The following is a 14,189-nucleotide window of genomic DNA, read 5'->3' as shown; positions in this document are numbered from 1 at the left end:
TTTGAAGTGAAAATATTGTTTTTTCTCTTCATTAATACGATCCTGAATAGTTATAAATTCACAAAGAAAAACACCTTAAAAATAAAATTGGTGGTTTTGAATCAATACCCCCTTCCTGACAAGTGTAAAACAGAGCAGTAGTAGTCAGTTTCATTTTTTGCATGCTGTAAATATTTTTTAGGGGCTGCATCCCTATGAGTTTGCAGTTGCTGAAATTTAATTTGAAGTATGTATTTGAATGGGGTCCAAAATCACAAATTTGAGAAATTCAGATGTCAGTTTTACCTTTATTCTTAGTGCTTCACCACCACTGCTGCTGAGCCAAATATGAAGATCTTCCATCTGTGTTGTCAAAGTTTTTCATCCTACTTCCTTTTCTCACGGGCATCTTCCCTCAAAGATCAATATTTTTCATTTTCTTCTGGTTTTTAAATGCCTTTTTGCCTTGCCCATGTGTAGGAGCTGAGTCAAAACTGTATCTTGTGACGACCTCAGGTGGACTAGTAAAGGATGTTGCTGTCTACTTCTACATATAGAAATAGCTAAGCTTTAATGTATTTTATTGTGTGAAAAATCCACACTATACCAAGCATAGTGTAGGAAGACCATGAAGTAAAGTTGCAATAGTATAAAATTACAGTTTCATTCACTTAGATTTAGTAGATCCATTACATTCAGTTGGCTGTCCTCACTTACTTACTTTCTCAATTTTATCTTCCATTTTAGTACAAGTTGCATAGTGGGGGGAAGGACATGGCTCCTTTCCTCTGTCAAGTACTGAAGGTCTGTTAATCAAAGTCTAATTTATCAAGAAGTTTAAGAAAATTCACTTCCTGGATGCATAGCTCCTTCCTTACCAACATACAAATTTATTTAGAAAAATAATCCAGATGCTGCTAAGAAAACAACAACAAAAAAATTCTCCATACAAACTCAAAAATGGTGAGAAATACAGTTCCTAATCCTGAGCACTATGAGAGCAATTTTCACAGCTCATCCCATTATGCTAATCATATTCATCATTCAGACACAGGAATTTACTTCGTCAGATGACAGTCCCTGTCACGTAAACTCCCTCCTCATATCAAAGAAATCCTTCAAACTTTCACAACACCTATTGATCTATAATACTTTTCACATACTAGAGACTTTATAGTTGCACCCAGACAAGAAGAATGTGGTAAGAAAATTTTGTGGTTTAATGAAAATCTGACTGCTTCCTCCCAGAGCTTCTGGGAAATGGCTGGTGAAAAACTACTCCCAGCCTTTATCAGGCATAGGAAAGACAAATATCTTGCTGCTTTTTTTCTGCTGCCAACCCTTTAATTTATGTGCCTAATCAGTGGTTTAAGCCATGGTACATGCACACACTCATACCCAGACATCTGCACAAACACTTCTCTATTGTCTCCCTGTCTGGATCCAAAAATGATCTCGAACCTTAGAGATACATGCTTCATTAGAGCCATCTACACCAGAGCTTAGGATATAGAGGATGATTAATTGAGGTATGTTTTGACTTAATTCTTAATTTATTGAAATAAACTCTGAAGTCCTAATTTGTTTGACTCAGGTTTTCAAGAAGTTTTGTCACCTCAGCTGCCCTGGATGGGAGTCTCATATTTTTCCAAACCCTACCAGAAGAGCAGCAAGTGATGAATCACCCTGGCCTCCTGATGATGATATGGAACCAGAGCACAGCTTCACAGCAGCAACATTTCAGTCAGTCAATAAAGTTGCTACCACTTGAGGCCAAAAAGCTGCAAAGAGTGGTTTCTCCATTCAGAAAAATTTTTTGTTGTTGATCTTGCTCAGGAGGATGTGACTATAATAATTTTCCCTTCAGTGCTGTCATTCATTAAGCAGTAATTCTCAATTAATATGTTTTCATTTTACATTCCTTCCTTTCTTGGAAACTAAACTCATCAAAACGGTGGTCCTTCATTCAAGTCCATGTCCAAGGCAAACTAGAAACTGAAAAAAAATTATGGACTGTAATGAAAGTGTATTTTTTCTTACAACAAAATAGTTATTTTCTGAAAATTAGAGCTAAGTCTGTTAAATAAGTCTTTCTATGTCTAAATGGCTTGCTTTCATGCTTCTTTAGAAATATACTGCTTTGTTCTGTCCTGGAATTAAGAATGTTACTAAAAATTGTCAGAAATAGAACAAGGGAAGGTGGGAATTTGTGGCATTTGGTAATGAATGTTAAAGCCGCTAAATTCTTGTTTCTGGGAATACAAACCGAATTCCATCATTCATTTAAGGCACAAGAAGGAACACAATTAGAATAGAAAAAGGAAAAGGGCCTGCAACAGCATTACTAGTCTGTCCATTTCTTTTTTCAGCTAAAAATTTCAGCAATAACTTAGAAGGATGGGCTGTATATGAACATAAGAAATGCCATATCGGAGCAAATAGATGTTCTGCCTAGGCCAATAATGTTCTCTCAATGACAGCAGATGCCAGATGTTTCAGAAAAAGGCACAAAGCCCCTACAAGGCAACTCATTCTGAAAAATGATATTTTGATTTATGTAGCCTGAAAATGTATATTGCTTTCAGTGCACTCCATCTTAAATTTTGTTGCTGTGCAGAGCCAGCAGCCATACTGTTCTGAATATTGCTGCAGTTTGCTACAGAATATGCAAATTTTGATCCTGCTATGTATTGCTGTTTTCTTTAACACAATAGTGAATTTTTGAAATTCAAAACAAATCTTTTAATATGTGCATTTGAGACATAGCATAATCACAGAAATGTCTGCCAAATTCTCGAATATTCTGATATTGGAAACACAGGTGATTGATATAATCTGAAAAGACTGAAATTTTTGCCATTTTTATTCCTCAGAATTGCTAACAGTATTCAGGAAAAGAAACAGTTATACAAGAGTAACACAAAATGAAGAAGGCCTGCCTCGATGGGAGATAGAATTTTAAATTTAGTAAAGAAGGATCCTATAAAAATGGATTTTAAGCGAAAAATACAAACGTCATGAGTTCAAGATACATAAGGGTAAATACAAAAAGACAAGTGCCATAGTTTCTTAAACATGACTTATTAATAATAAAAAAATTGAGTACTAATATACAGTATTATAAATATAAACCATACATTATATATGTAAGTATAAATTTTGGTGGAACTACAGATTTATTTTTAAATAAATAAGTGGCATGTTATATATTTCATGCAGCTCAAATTCTCAAATTTCTGCATCTCAAATCCTCATGTAGTCTTCCTCCAGTGTAAAAAAAACTTTATTCCATTCACACATAAGGAAGTTTTCTAAAATTGTCTGCAGGATTTTATGAGTATCAGTCCTATCAAGAGTTCAAAATGACGTTCTGATATATTTTTTTGTTACTTGTACCACATTCCTAGGGCAGTTCCTTGGGAATTTCTTTCAGCTTGGAGCAGTTGGAGAGTGTAACAGACTGGATTTAACTGAAAGACACATATTAATATAAATTAGCTGAACAGGAACTGGCAATATTTTTTGTAACCTAATAACATAAGTACATGAATAGTTGGATTATATCAATATATATACATGCAAATACATTTTTGGACTATGTTTTGGTAAGTTGGTTGTTTGGTTGGTTTGTTGGGGTGTTTTTTTAATGTAATTTATTACAAAATCCAATTTTAAAATTTATTGCAAAAACCAACACAAGCCTTACTAGCAAAGAAATGAGCTTACAATCCCTCTCCTTCTAGAGCTACAAATTTAGACTTTCTATGAGGGCCATTTCCCCACTGTAATTTCAGTTTAGTGGTGTTGAACAACTTGACCCGCCTTTCTGTCATTCTGCCTGAAAACAGAACATAAAAATTCCAAAATATTTGAATTGTCTTTGTAATTTCAAACCACTGGTTGAAGTCATGTGATCACAAAGAGTTACCAGAGGGAGTAGCAGAATGGTAGCTATTTGACACATCACCCAGTCCACCTCCAAGCGTGGAAGCACTTTGTTTTGTGGGATGCTGATAATGAAAAGTCCTTGGTTGTGTTTAGTACTTATTTATAAGATGTCCCATATGATTTACTTTGTATACTTTATAAATCTTATTTTCCTGAGTTGAATTTTATTGTGATTTGGTATCTTTTCTTTTTCTCAGTAGGAAATGCACTGAGGTGAATTGAAATAACAGTCTTCAAACAGGTTGTCTTTGGATTTCTTGCAGTAAAGAAATCCACGTCTTTTCTTTACATCTGTTGTTCATAGGATGACAATAATGGCCTTAAACTGCAGCAAATGATATTTCAGGCCAGACATAATGAAAAAAATTCCAAAGACTGGAGAGGTAAACATAGTACATGGTCACCTGGGAAGACTGAACCATCTACCACTGGAAGATCTCAAGGCTTGAGGCAAAGTTCTCTCAGGAATTTTTTAGTCCATTCACAGTTCAAGGTCACAATTCTGTTCCATAGTCCTCTGATATAACATCCCAAACTATTTTCCCATTTATCTTTTTAACAACTATGCCAAATAGTGATTTTAATGCCTGAAATAAACGTGATGTTGTTTTTTAGGTTTGGGGACTTTCTTTATTAAAGATACAAAATTTTTAAAAAATAAAGAGCATCCAATTTACTTAAAAATAAATTTTTAAGTAAGTACAGTATGAACTATTGAATAATGTTAGCAATTATAGCAACTTTTACAACAAGAACCAATATTTATATATAGTTACATTAGGAAGCCCATATTAATTGTTAGATTATTAGAGCAAAAGTTATTTGGTCATAATTCTCAATTCTAAGTTTTGCAGAATTGTGTTAAAAAAACCCAGATATATAAACATTGATCAGAGTTGTAAATCACCCAGGGGACTGGAATTAAATGAAAAGTTTAGAAGGACTTAATTTTTTTTCTCAAGGCAAAAGGTGTTAATCAGTCTTCTCAAGGTGTTAATCAGTCACATGACTGATTCATTTTTGTAGAGAACCATGGATATAAATGACTAAAAAATAGAAAGAAAAACAAACAGTTTAAGAAAGACAGTGATTTTTAAATATAATATAATTGATGTAAAAGATGGAAAAAGGAAATATGAAAACAAGCTAGTAAGAAAATAGTATTATATAATGCAATAAGCTAACAATTTTCCCATGGTTTTCAAATTGTTTTCCAGATCTTGAGATCCAGAGTTGATCCTTTAGAGTCCCAGAGAAAATAGAATTGAAGTTTTTATAATGTATTTGATGAGATTTCAAATTCTAATTTTCATTTCCCGTGGCAGAAATAGCACATGATTTTTCTAAGAGGTAAAAGATGTAGTAAAGCAAAGTGAGACAGGAAAACCAGTCATGGTCACTTTTGCTGGGGAAGTAGAAAAACTGCATTTGAAACAGAGAGAATGTCAAAATATGATTATAGAAGGAATAAGAATACATGGGCATGATGACGAATCCTCAGGAATAATTTATTACTATAAAATTTTGCAACTGGCCACTGTTGTCAGCTGTGTCACATATATGTTATTCTACAGGCTGTTTTTGTCTGATTTAAAGAAAAGGTACTTGGAGGTAGAATACAAAATGCAGCAGAAGAAAAAGTGGAGAAAGAAATCACACATTTATTCGTTACAAATTATTCTTATAACAGGTTATAGTCATACTGTATCTCCATTTCAGTTCCATTTGTGATTCTCTCTTGCAGGCCAGATGGTGCTTGAATAAAGTACTTATCTCACGAGTAAACTAAATTAGCAAGTTTTGCATTTTTAACTTTACAATCCCTAAAGTTTGGAGAAAAACAAACACATCATCAATTTGAATTCAGTTCTGAATCTTGTGTTTTCTGTAGATGGCCTAAAGAGGAAGAGCAGAAATTGGGTGTGGGTGGGTTATTCTTATTTAATTAATCTATTTTCTTGGTATTACTGTTGTTTCTCACCTGTTAAATGCAAACAAACCAAAAACCAACCCTACCTCTACAATTATGAAATATAAAAATTATTAGTGGGAAACATACAGGTATACAAATACATACATGCATGCAAAATATATGTGTATTAATATCCATCTCTCTATCTGCATAAATAATTTGCAACAACAAATAATGAAACACATTTTCCCACTGGAATGTGAGGAATTGAAGGAAAAGTACTTAATTATTCTCTTAGATATATTCAGGCTTCAACTCTAGTTGTGTTCATGTAACAAATGCCACAGTTTGGCATATTTGATTTGTGCCTCAAAGCTATGCCTTAGATGACATAATCTCTCGAAACATTTAAGTAACAGTAATGAGCAACTTGTATTTTGGGTTTTGTGTAACTACCCAGACGTCACAATGGAATTAGAATATGTTCATAACTCTCTTAGTCCCCTGATGTAAAAATCCATCCAACTAGCTCACATTCCACTACCCTTCAGACAGGCTCATATCAACAAGCTTGTCTATTCATCTTTTGAATGCAAAAGTACTACTGATGATACTGCCCAGATTCCCTTACGCAACATTCTGACTTCGAGTCTTACATTCTAATGTTGAAGTTCTGATCTTAAGTTTATAACCTCTCTAGCACTGATTTTCATTGATTATATTCCAAGAACAGACAAGAGCTTAGCTCTGAAAGACTAGAAAACAAAGTCAGAGTGGGTATATAATTACTTGCTATAAATAAACTAGGGGGTAAACACTGGGGAAAGACAAAAACTAATTAAGCCGAAGGACAATGCTGGAACAAGAGCACATGGGTATAAAACTGTCATGAATAAATTTAGAATTGAAATTAGTTTAAAGTTTCTAACCATTAAAAGACTAAGATTAAGGACCAGCCTTTCAATCAGAGTAACAGAGCAATTTTAACATGGTGCTAAGGGAGAGAAGCACTGTCTAGTTGCCTGCATTAACAGCAATCCACATCCAGCGTCCAAGTAAATTTCTCCCAATTATCTGTCTGTAAATTCTCTGATTTTATACATCAGTATTCATTCTGATCATCAGAAGGTGACAGTTTCAGAGGCTATAGCCACTTAAAATTAGGCAGTCAACTAAATGCTGGCACTTTGAAAAGGAGTTTCCTGTAGATTCCTCAGAAAGCGCAAAATCAATTATGTTTTTCTTGAAATCATAAACTAATCGGCAACTGCATTAATTACTGCAGAGGTACATGTGAAATGCTGATCATTTTTCACTGTTTATTCACAGTCTTGCATTGTTTATAAAAGGATGGGATTCCAAGAAAAATCTTAGTTTTGCTTCCTGTATTAAGACTGATTAACACTGAAATATTATTGTAGTATTCAAATACATAGAAAACTTTAAATTTTTTTGTTTGTTTTTTAATTGATGGAGTAATCTTTCCAGTGATAATGAGTATTTGAAACTTAATCTGCACACAATTGACTGTTTGGCAAGCAATTCTTAGAAAGGAGGGCAGCTAGATTATTGAAATGGTGCATTGAGCAACTTGCAGAAATCAACAGTGAGATAAATGGGTGGAAAGAAGAAAGAAAATCAGAAATATTTGGACACTTATAAGCACCTCTTTGTTATTGAAAATCTATATTTGTTTCTGTGAAGTCTGATACAAATTATTAAAGCCTACATTTTCCTGTATCTATCAGAACTCTAGAACATGGACCAGATCTGGAAAAATAAATCAATGACTTCATAATTCGTAATTTAATTAGCTTCTTTTACATACATTTATACCTCTTTCTATCCTGCTAAGACGATTTAACCTATTATTTATTAATTAACTAATAATTATTAAATATATTTACGATAATTGGTTTATGCACCTTCTCCAAATTTAGTGAAATTTCTGGCAAAATCTCAATGCTTTTCAAAACAGGCCTTGCAAGACCAGAGTTTTGAGCACTCACGGGAGTGGAATCTTAAATAATTTACCCAAAAGGGTTCATATCATATCCATCTACACAATTTACTTTACCCAACCAATCAGCAAAAATAATGGGAAGGATTTTATTTAACCAACCATAATTAAATAAGGTAATTTACAATTAGACTGAAGAACTGAGATCATGAGTCACACATAGCACCTTTGTAAAGACTGCTTGCCACCCTGCATTCCTTGTAAAAATAAAGTCCTGCACTCTCTTTAAAGTATACCTTTCTGTCAAGCTACTGAGATCTGTCTGTCTCTTCACAGAACAGAGAAGGTCCATACTGGTCATCAAGAGTACAAAACTCTAATGAGACAGCCCTTTATTGAGTGAGTCCCACCAAACACAGTGCTTATCAGATTCCATTGGAGCAGTTGGTAGATGATCAAGGTTATACTGTAGGAAGCTCACACAAACAAGGCAATGTTCACTTCTAATGCTATGAAAACATATGACTCAGGCAAAAGTCAGAAGCTTAGTGGGGACTTGTGATACTTTAAAACTAATAACAGCTAGAGTAGCTTTCTCAAACTTTCAGGTCTTCTATAACTCATAGGCATTGACATTTGTCTTCAAAGCCCACTTGGGAGTCCCTTTGCCATAATATCACCAAGTAGGACCAGGTTTTGTAACTACTGTTTCTCTTTAAAATTCTGGACAGAAAAATATCAATGAAGTCATCATTTATACTGTGTGGAAAGAAGATGCAAAACAGAGAGAGACAAAACAATTTGAACTACATTTCCATTAGATTAGTGTGTCACTGAGACCAAGAAAAATGAAACAAGCTCCCAGCTGGGAAAACTTGTAATTGCAACCAGCCAGAACATTGAAACTGAGATAGCAAAACCACTAACAAGGGAAAAAGAAAATTTAAGAGACAAATAAAGGAAGTATTCTCATATGTACAACATGAACTCCAGTAAATATGATAAAAATGTTAATCAGTTGCAGAATGTTAAACTGGCACTAAGAAAACATAAACATGATTATCACAATGACAAGTAAAACAGATAACATGTAACAGAACAGAAATATCCCTAAAAAAAAAAAAAAGGAAAGAAAAAAAAAAAGAAGGAAAGACACTAGGACAAAATTAAGAATGAAAATGTAAATCAATAAACAAAAATGCCCAAAGCATCCTGTTACTAGAATTTCACCCTCAGAAAATGCAATCAAGACTAATGGTAACAATACACAGAAAAATTCATACTGCTCCAGGGATTCCATCAATATGCCTATCTATACCCTCAGCATGTGTGACATTAAGATAATGCAATCTAAAAAAATAATACCCATTAAAGGAGAATAAAAGCAAGGCTGTGCTGTAAAGTAATTTCTGAACTAAGTCTTGTTTGTATCCTAAGACTTTTTGTCTACTTAACCAAAGGATTCTGTGCACTCTGACATTAGTTTCCCAGCTACCATTGCAATCACTTAATACAATATAGTTATGTTTTTGCTGAAGTTTGACAAATAAAATTTTCATGAAAATTCTATAACTAGAAGTGTAATAGACATGTAACACTTCTGAAAAAAATCAAAATGTATTTTCTCAACAAGGGGCTCAGTCAGACCAAAGGATTTGTAAGTTAACATTATCATTGGATGACCTTAAAAATAGTTCAGAATTTCAGTTTAAGCACACTGGACTATGAGCAATTACTTAAACAGTCTCTCAGTTATCTACTCTGCCAGATTGTGCATATCGGCTCAGAAACACCATAAAAGTTGAAAACTCTATTTTCCTCTGGTTTATTTGTTTGGGTTTTTCTTTTTTTTTTTGTAATTATGTGTTTCTTGATTTAATAAGCATAAAAACATTGGCATTTGCATAGTTCTTCTAATACTTCTTCTTACACTGCTGAATTGCATAGTCTGGTAAAAAAACCCAAAAAGAATCATGACATTTAAAAACCAGTTGCAACCATTATTTTGTTTTGGTCAAATGTTCAAATGGTCCCTGACAGGTTGCTTCTCCTGTGATAGAAGAAACTGCCTCTCAGAAAATCCAAGATTATCCTTTGCATTTAGGATGCTAAGGTAAAGAGTTTTACAATGAGTAGGAAACTGCACTGTCAAATGATGAGACATTTGCCAAAATAAAAGTCCAGAGGTCAGGAAATTACACATATGTCCAGTGGAAGTGAAGAATTTGGGACAATACTGTGGCAACAGGGCCAGAAGAATGCTGGAACACCGATGTAGATGATACCTTGATCTAGAAAGATGAGTTTCTAGGTGAAGAGACAATAGGCTGAAGAGCTTTTTTTTTCTAGAATACTATATACTAAGGAAATGTTGGAGAAAAGGAAGATGTAAATGAGGAAACAAGAAATTTGAGTGCTCTTGCCTAGAGTTCTCATACTGCAACAAGTAAATAAATAATTCTACAGACTCTGTGGTGGCATAGGAAAAATAGAAATATAAACTGACAATCAGACTCTGAATTCTCCCTACACAGTGTTCTCTGAGCTTTTAAAACCCACAGATACAGAGGCCTTGTGATGTGAAAAATACATTTACATTCAAATGGAAGTGTTCAAACATTAGAACCCTTTTCACTGGGATGACCTCTCTGAGATATACCTTGTGAAGTAGCTCTATCCAGTCATCATTAATAACTTCAAACAAATAGATGCTGTATTTGTCTTAAAAGAATGAAAAAAAAAAAGATACTTAATTACTTTACTGCTACTCTACTGAACGTTTTATTCTTAAAATCCTTAGAAAAAGTGGCTGCTACCTTGGTATCTAAATACAATGTATTAGTATTATCTTCTGTAGTACAAAAAAAAGCAGTTCCTAAACGTAGATTTGGAGTGATTTAAAATGAAAAACTTTTTAAGGCTCTCTTGCTGTTAATTTCTGAATTGCAAAAGTGGAAATAAATACATGAAAACTATTTGAAAACATGGCTCCACAAAGTGGAGTTAATTACTGAAAGGGTAGAAAATAAAGAGTTGAAATTCCTTTTTAATCTTTGTTTGTGTTTCAGAAATAAATACAAGAAAAATTGAAAGCACTTAAAATTCATTTTTGGAGGGATGAAGTGGTGGTAGGAAAGACATCCCATGAAAACCCAAAGTAGGTAGTGGGACCTTCATGCCTAAAAACGTACTACCAATGCTGTGATGCATAATTGAAAGGAAACAATGCAAATTCAAAATTGCTTGGGATTTGTTTGTATAAATATGCAGGTGCTAAACCTGAAAAAATAGATGAAGTGACTTAGTAATTATTATTTTAAACTGTGCAATAACTGTGAAAGTGAGACTGTTGATTAAAGTGTACTTACTTAATACCTATTTTCTATTTAGTCAATGTAATTTTTATAGTTTATCTAATACTCTTATAAATACAGATTTACATATTCTGTCTCATAAGAATCTCTCTGCTACAGATACATTTTCAATCTTCCAGGCACCAATGGGGCATGCTGGGGCTCAACAGAAAAGAAAAACAGAGACTATTTAGAGATTAGCCCATGTCTGAAAAAAGAGAAAACAAACACAAAATAAAGATTAAAATGTTTAACCAAACCCAGCAAATTTTTAAAGGGTCAATATGCAAAAATAGGTGTGCGTCAATGAAAATCTGCAGTTGCAACTCTTTAAACTATACTGATATCTATACTCTTTCAACTATACTGACATAACCCAACATCAATTTTTATGAAAAGCAGCTGAAATATGATAGTAAAACTTCTCTCTTTGACTGCTTTAAGTTGTAGTTCTCAAACTAATCCTTTTTTTCTATAGTTAAAAGACATTTAAAATGTGCCTGTCTATGTTTTTATGTTCCAAATGACTCGCATAACTGATGATTTCTGAAAGACAGGAACTGCAAGTTTTGCCAGGATAATGTTCCTGTGTTTTCTTTGTTTCTAGAAAAAATTGCCCTATTTTGCTTTTAAAGTATTTCAGATTTTCCTAGTTATTTCACCACCTCATAAACCAGCCTCTTAACCCCAGACAATAATGAAAAAGTAGCTCTTAGCTGGCCCCCATAATAACTGGCTCTCTGGAGGGTTCTGTGTGCACTACCTCATCCAAGAGGTATTGCTGCTGCAATGATGACTTGAATCAGGGGAGCTTTAAATAATGGATTAATACGGGAAGCAACAAAAATGTACCTTTCTGTTAGACTTGTGTTTTCCCATATTGTGTTGGAGCTCTACCCTGTCCTTTGAATGTCTTTCAAAACTACAGTGGAGTATTTCTTCATCATACATCCATATTGGGACCAGCTCTGAAGATCAGTGAAGGTATTCTACATCTGCTTCATTCTGAAATGGTACTGTTTCATGATGATTTATAATAATAAAAATCCTTATTCACTTGCATGTTTTGCTCTGTATATTTTGTTCTGATGCTTTCTCAAAAGCCAGAGCAAAAAGAAAATAAAAACATCCATGAAATAAGAATCCCCCTTAAGGAAGAAAATACCCAGGAAAATGACAAGAATAATTTCCCTTGTCTTTGAGAAGAATAAAAATGGACTTTAGAAAAATATACAGCAATTTGGAAAATTTGCAGTGTGAATGGAGAGAATTGAAAAGTGTATTTATTGTATAAGCTATTCTATCTCTTTATATATTCTATAAGCACTGCCTAAATAATGCATTTTATATATACTACAGATACTAGATTTATAGCAGTTTTATATTATATATATGCTGTATCAGTCCAGTAAAATAAAGGAAATACTTAGAGGCTGTGTTCAGTGCCAGCTGTAGGGGAAGTCTGGGATACCAGACTGGCAAAACCACGTTAGTTGTAATTTAAATATGGAGGTTCTTAGATTTCTTTTCATGATAGGGCTGGTATTTGACTGTAACCTAATTGAATCAAAGTACATGGTGTGGGTTCCTCATTCATAATTATATTTAAGATAGGTAATCCTTCCTGCCTTTTCACTCCATTAACAACACGTGTTTTGTAACAATAGATACCGAGGTTAAGTCTCTCCAAGAAGGCCGTTATGTGAATTTTCAGGATACATAAAGACAGTCTCAATAGAACCAAAATAACATTTTTGCAGATGTTTGCATTTCCTTTTCCTTGTATGTGTGTGTTTGTGTATACACACTTGTGTAAATGACTTGGCAGATGCAGAGAGATTTTTTTTTTTTTAATGGCAACAGACAAGGAAGTGGTTGTGTTGCAGTGTGTCCTGCCTGTAGCTATTTACAAGAAAACCTACCAGCCCTCAATAATGTGAAAATCTTCTTGAGAGGAGCTATGCCATAGTGGTCACTGAACCAGAGAAATTCAATTTGCCTACTGTAAAGTCTGTTTTGTCTGTCAGAGAAACTAATTCAATCCAAAATTACTTACTAGATTCAGCCACACTAGTCAGGGAAGGGTGTCTAGTACCTGTCAACAGAGTGGGGATCATAGGTAAGAACTGCCAGAAGCACTCTGTGTTGTTACTCTATCCAGAACCTAGACTTGCTCTTTGCCTCAAAGTTGGAGTTCAAGACTCAATTCCAGCAATTTCCCCCCTCAAACTGTGAGATTGTCTGAGTTCTGTCAAAACAGCATAACTTCTAAGTTATTTTTGGTGCTAAAACTGGTTTTCCAGTAATATACAAGGAGGAAGAATGTAAATGAAGAAGAAAAATTAGACATAATAATGTGTAGGTGTGGAGTAAGAAATTTTGTTCCATTCAGCAGGGCTAAATTTGCAGACAAAAATAAACAAATGAACTGCAATTTGTGTGTATGTTTTGAATAGTTTTCCTGGAGAAGTCTGACAGATATATGATAATAAACATCACCTTTGGACTCTTTTTCCCTTTTCACAGTATGCAGTTAAGAAGACCCAGTTCCTGATTTTTGACCAGACCCTTCATTTAAACAGCTGAGAATATAGACCTCTGTTATTCCTCATAGGTGTTCATGTCAGCTTAAAGCAAATACTGACATGAATATTAGAAGATACTCAGATTCAGTTCAAATGGTTGTAACTCATCCCCCCCCCTCCACAGAACAGGGGAGGAGAAAATAAGATGGAAAAACTTGTGGGCTGAAATAAGAACAGGAAGAGATCACTTACCAATAACTGTCACAGCCAAACCAGACTTGGGGAAAATTAGGTAATATATTATCAATTAAAATGGATTGTGAGAAAAAAAGCATAAAATTAAAACACCTTCCTCCTACCACATCCAACTTCATTTCTTTATTCCCAAGTCTTCTGTCTGCTGCCCCTCACAGGAACAGTTCAGGGGGGTATGAAACAGGATCTGTGGTCAGTCAATAGCAGCTCCTCTCTGCTGCTCCTTCATCTTCACATTATTTTCCTGCTTCTTCAGG

This window comes from Lichenostomus cassidix, chromosome Z (assembly GCF_008360975.1).
Source record: "Lichenostomus cassidix isolate B80296 chromosome Z, HeHo_3.0, whole genome shotgun sequence".
Taxonomy (NCBI): domain Eukaryota; kingdom Metazoa; phylum Chordata; class Aves; order Passeriformes; family Meliphagidae; genus Lichenostomus; species Lichenostomus cassidix.
This window is presented reverse-complemented; position numbering follows the sequence as displayed.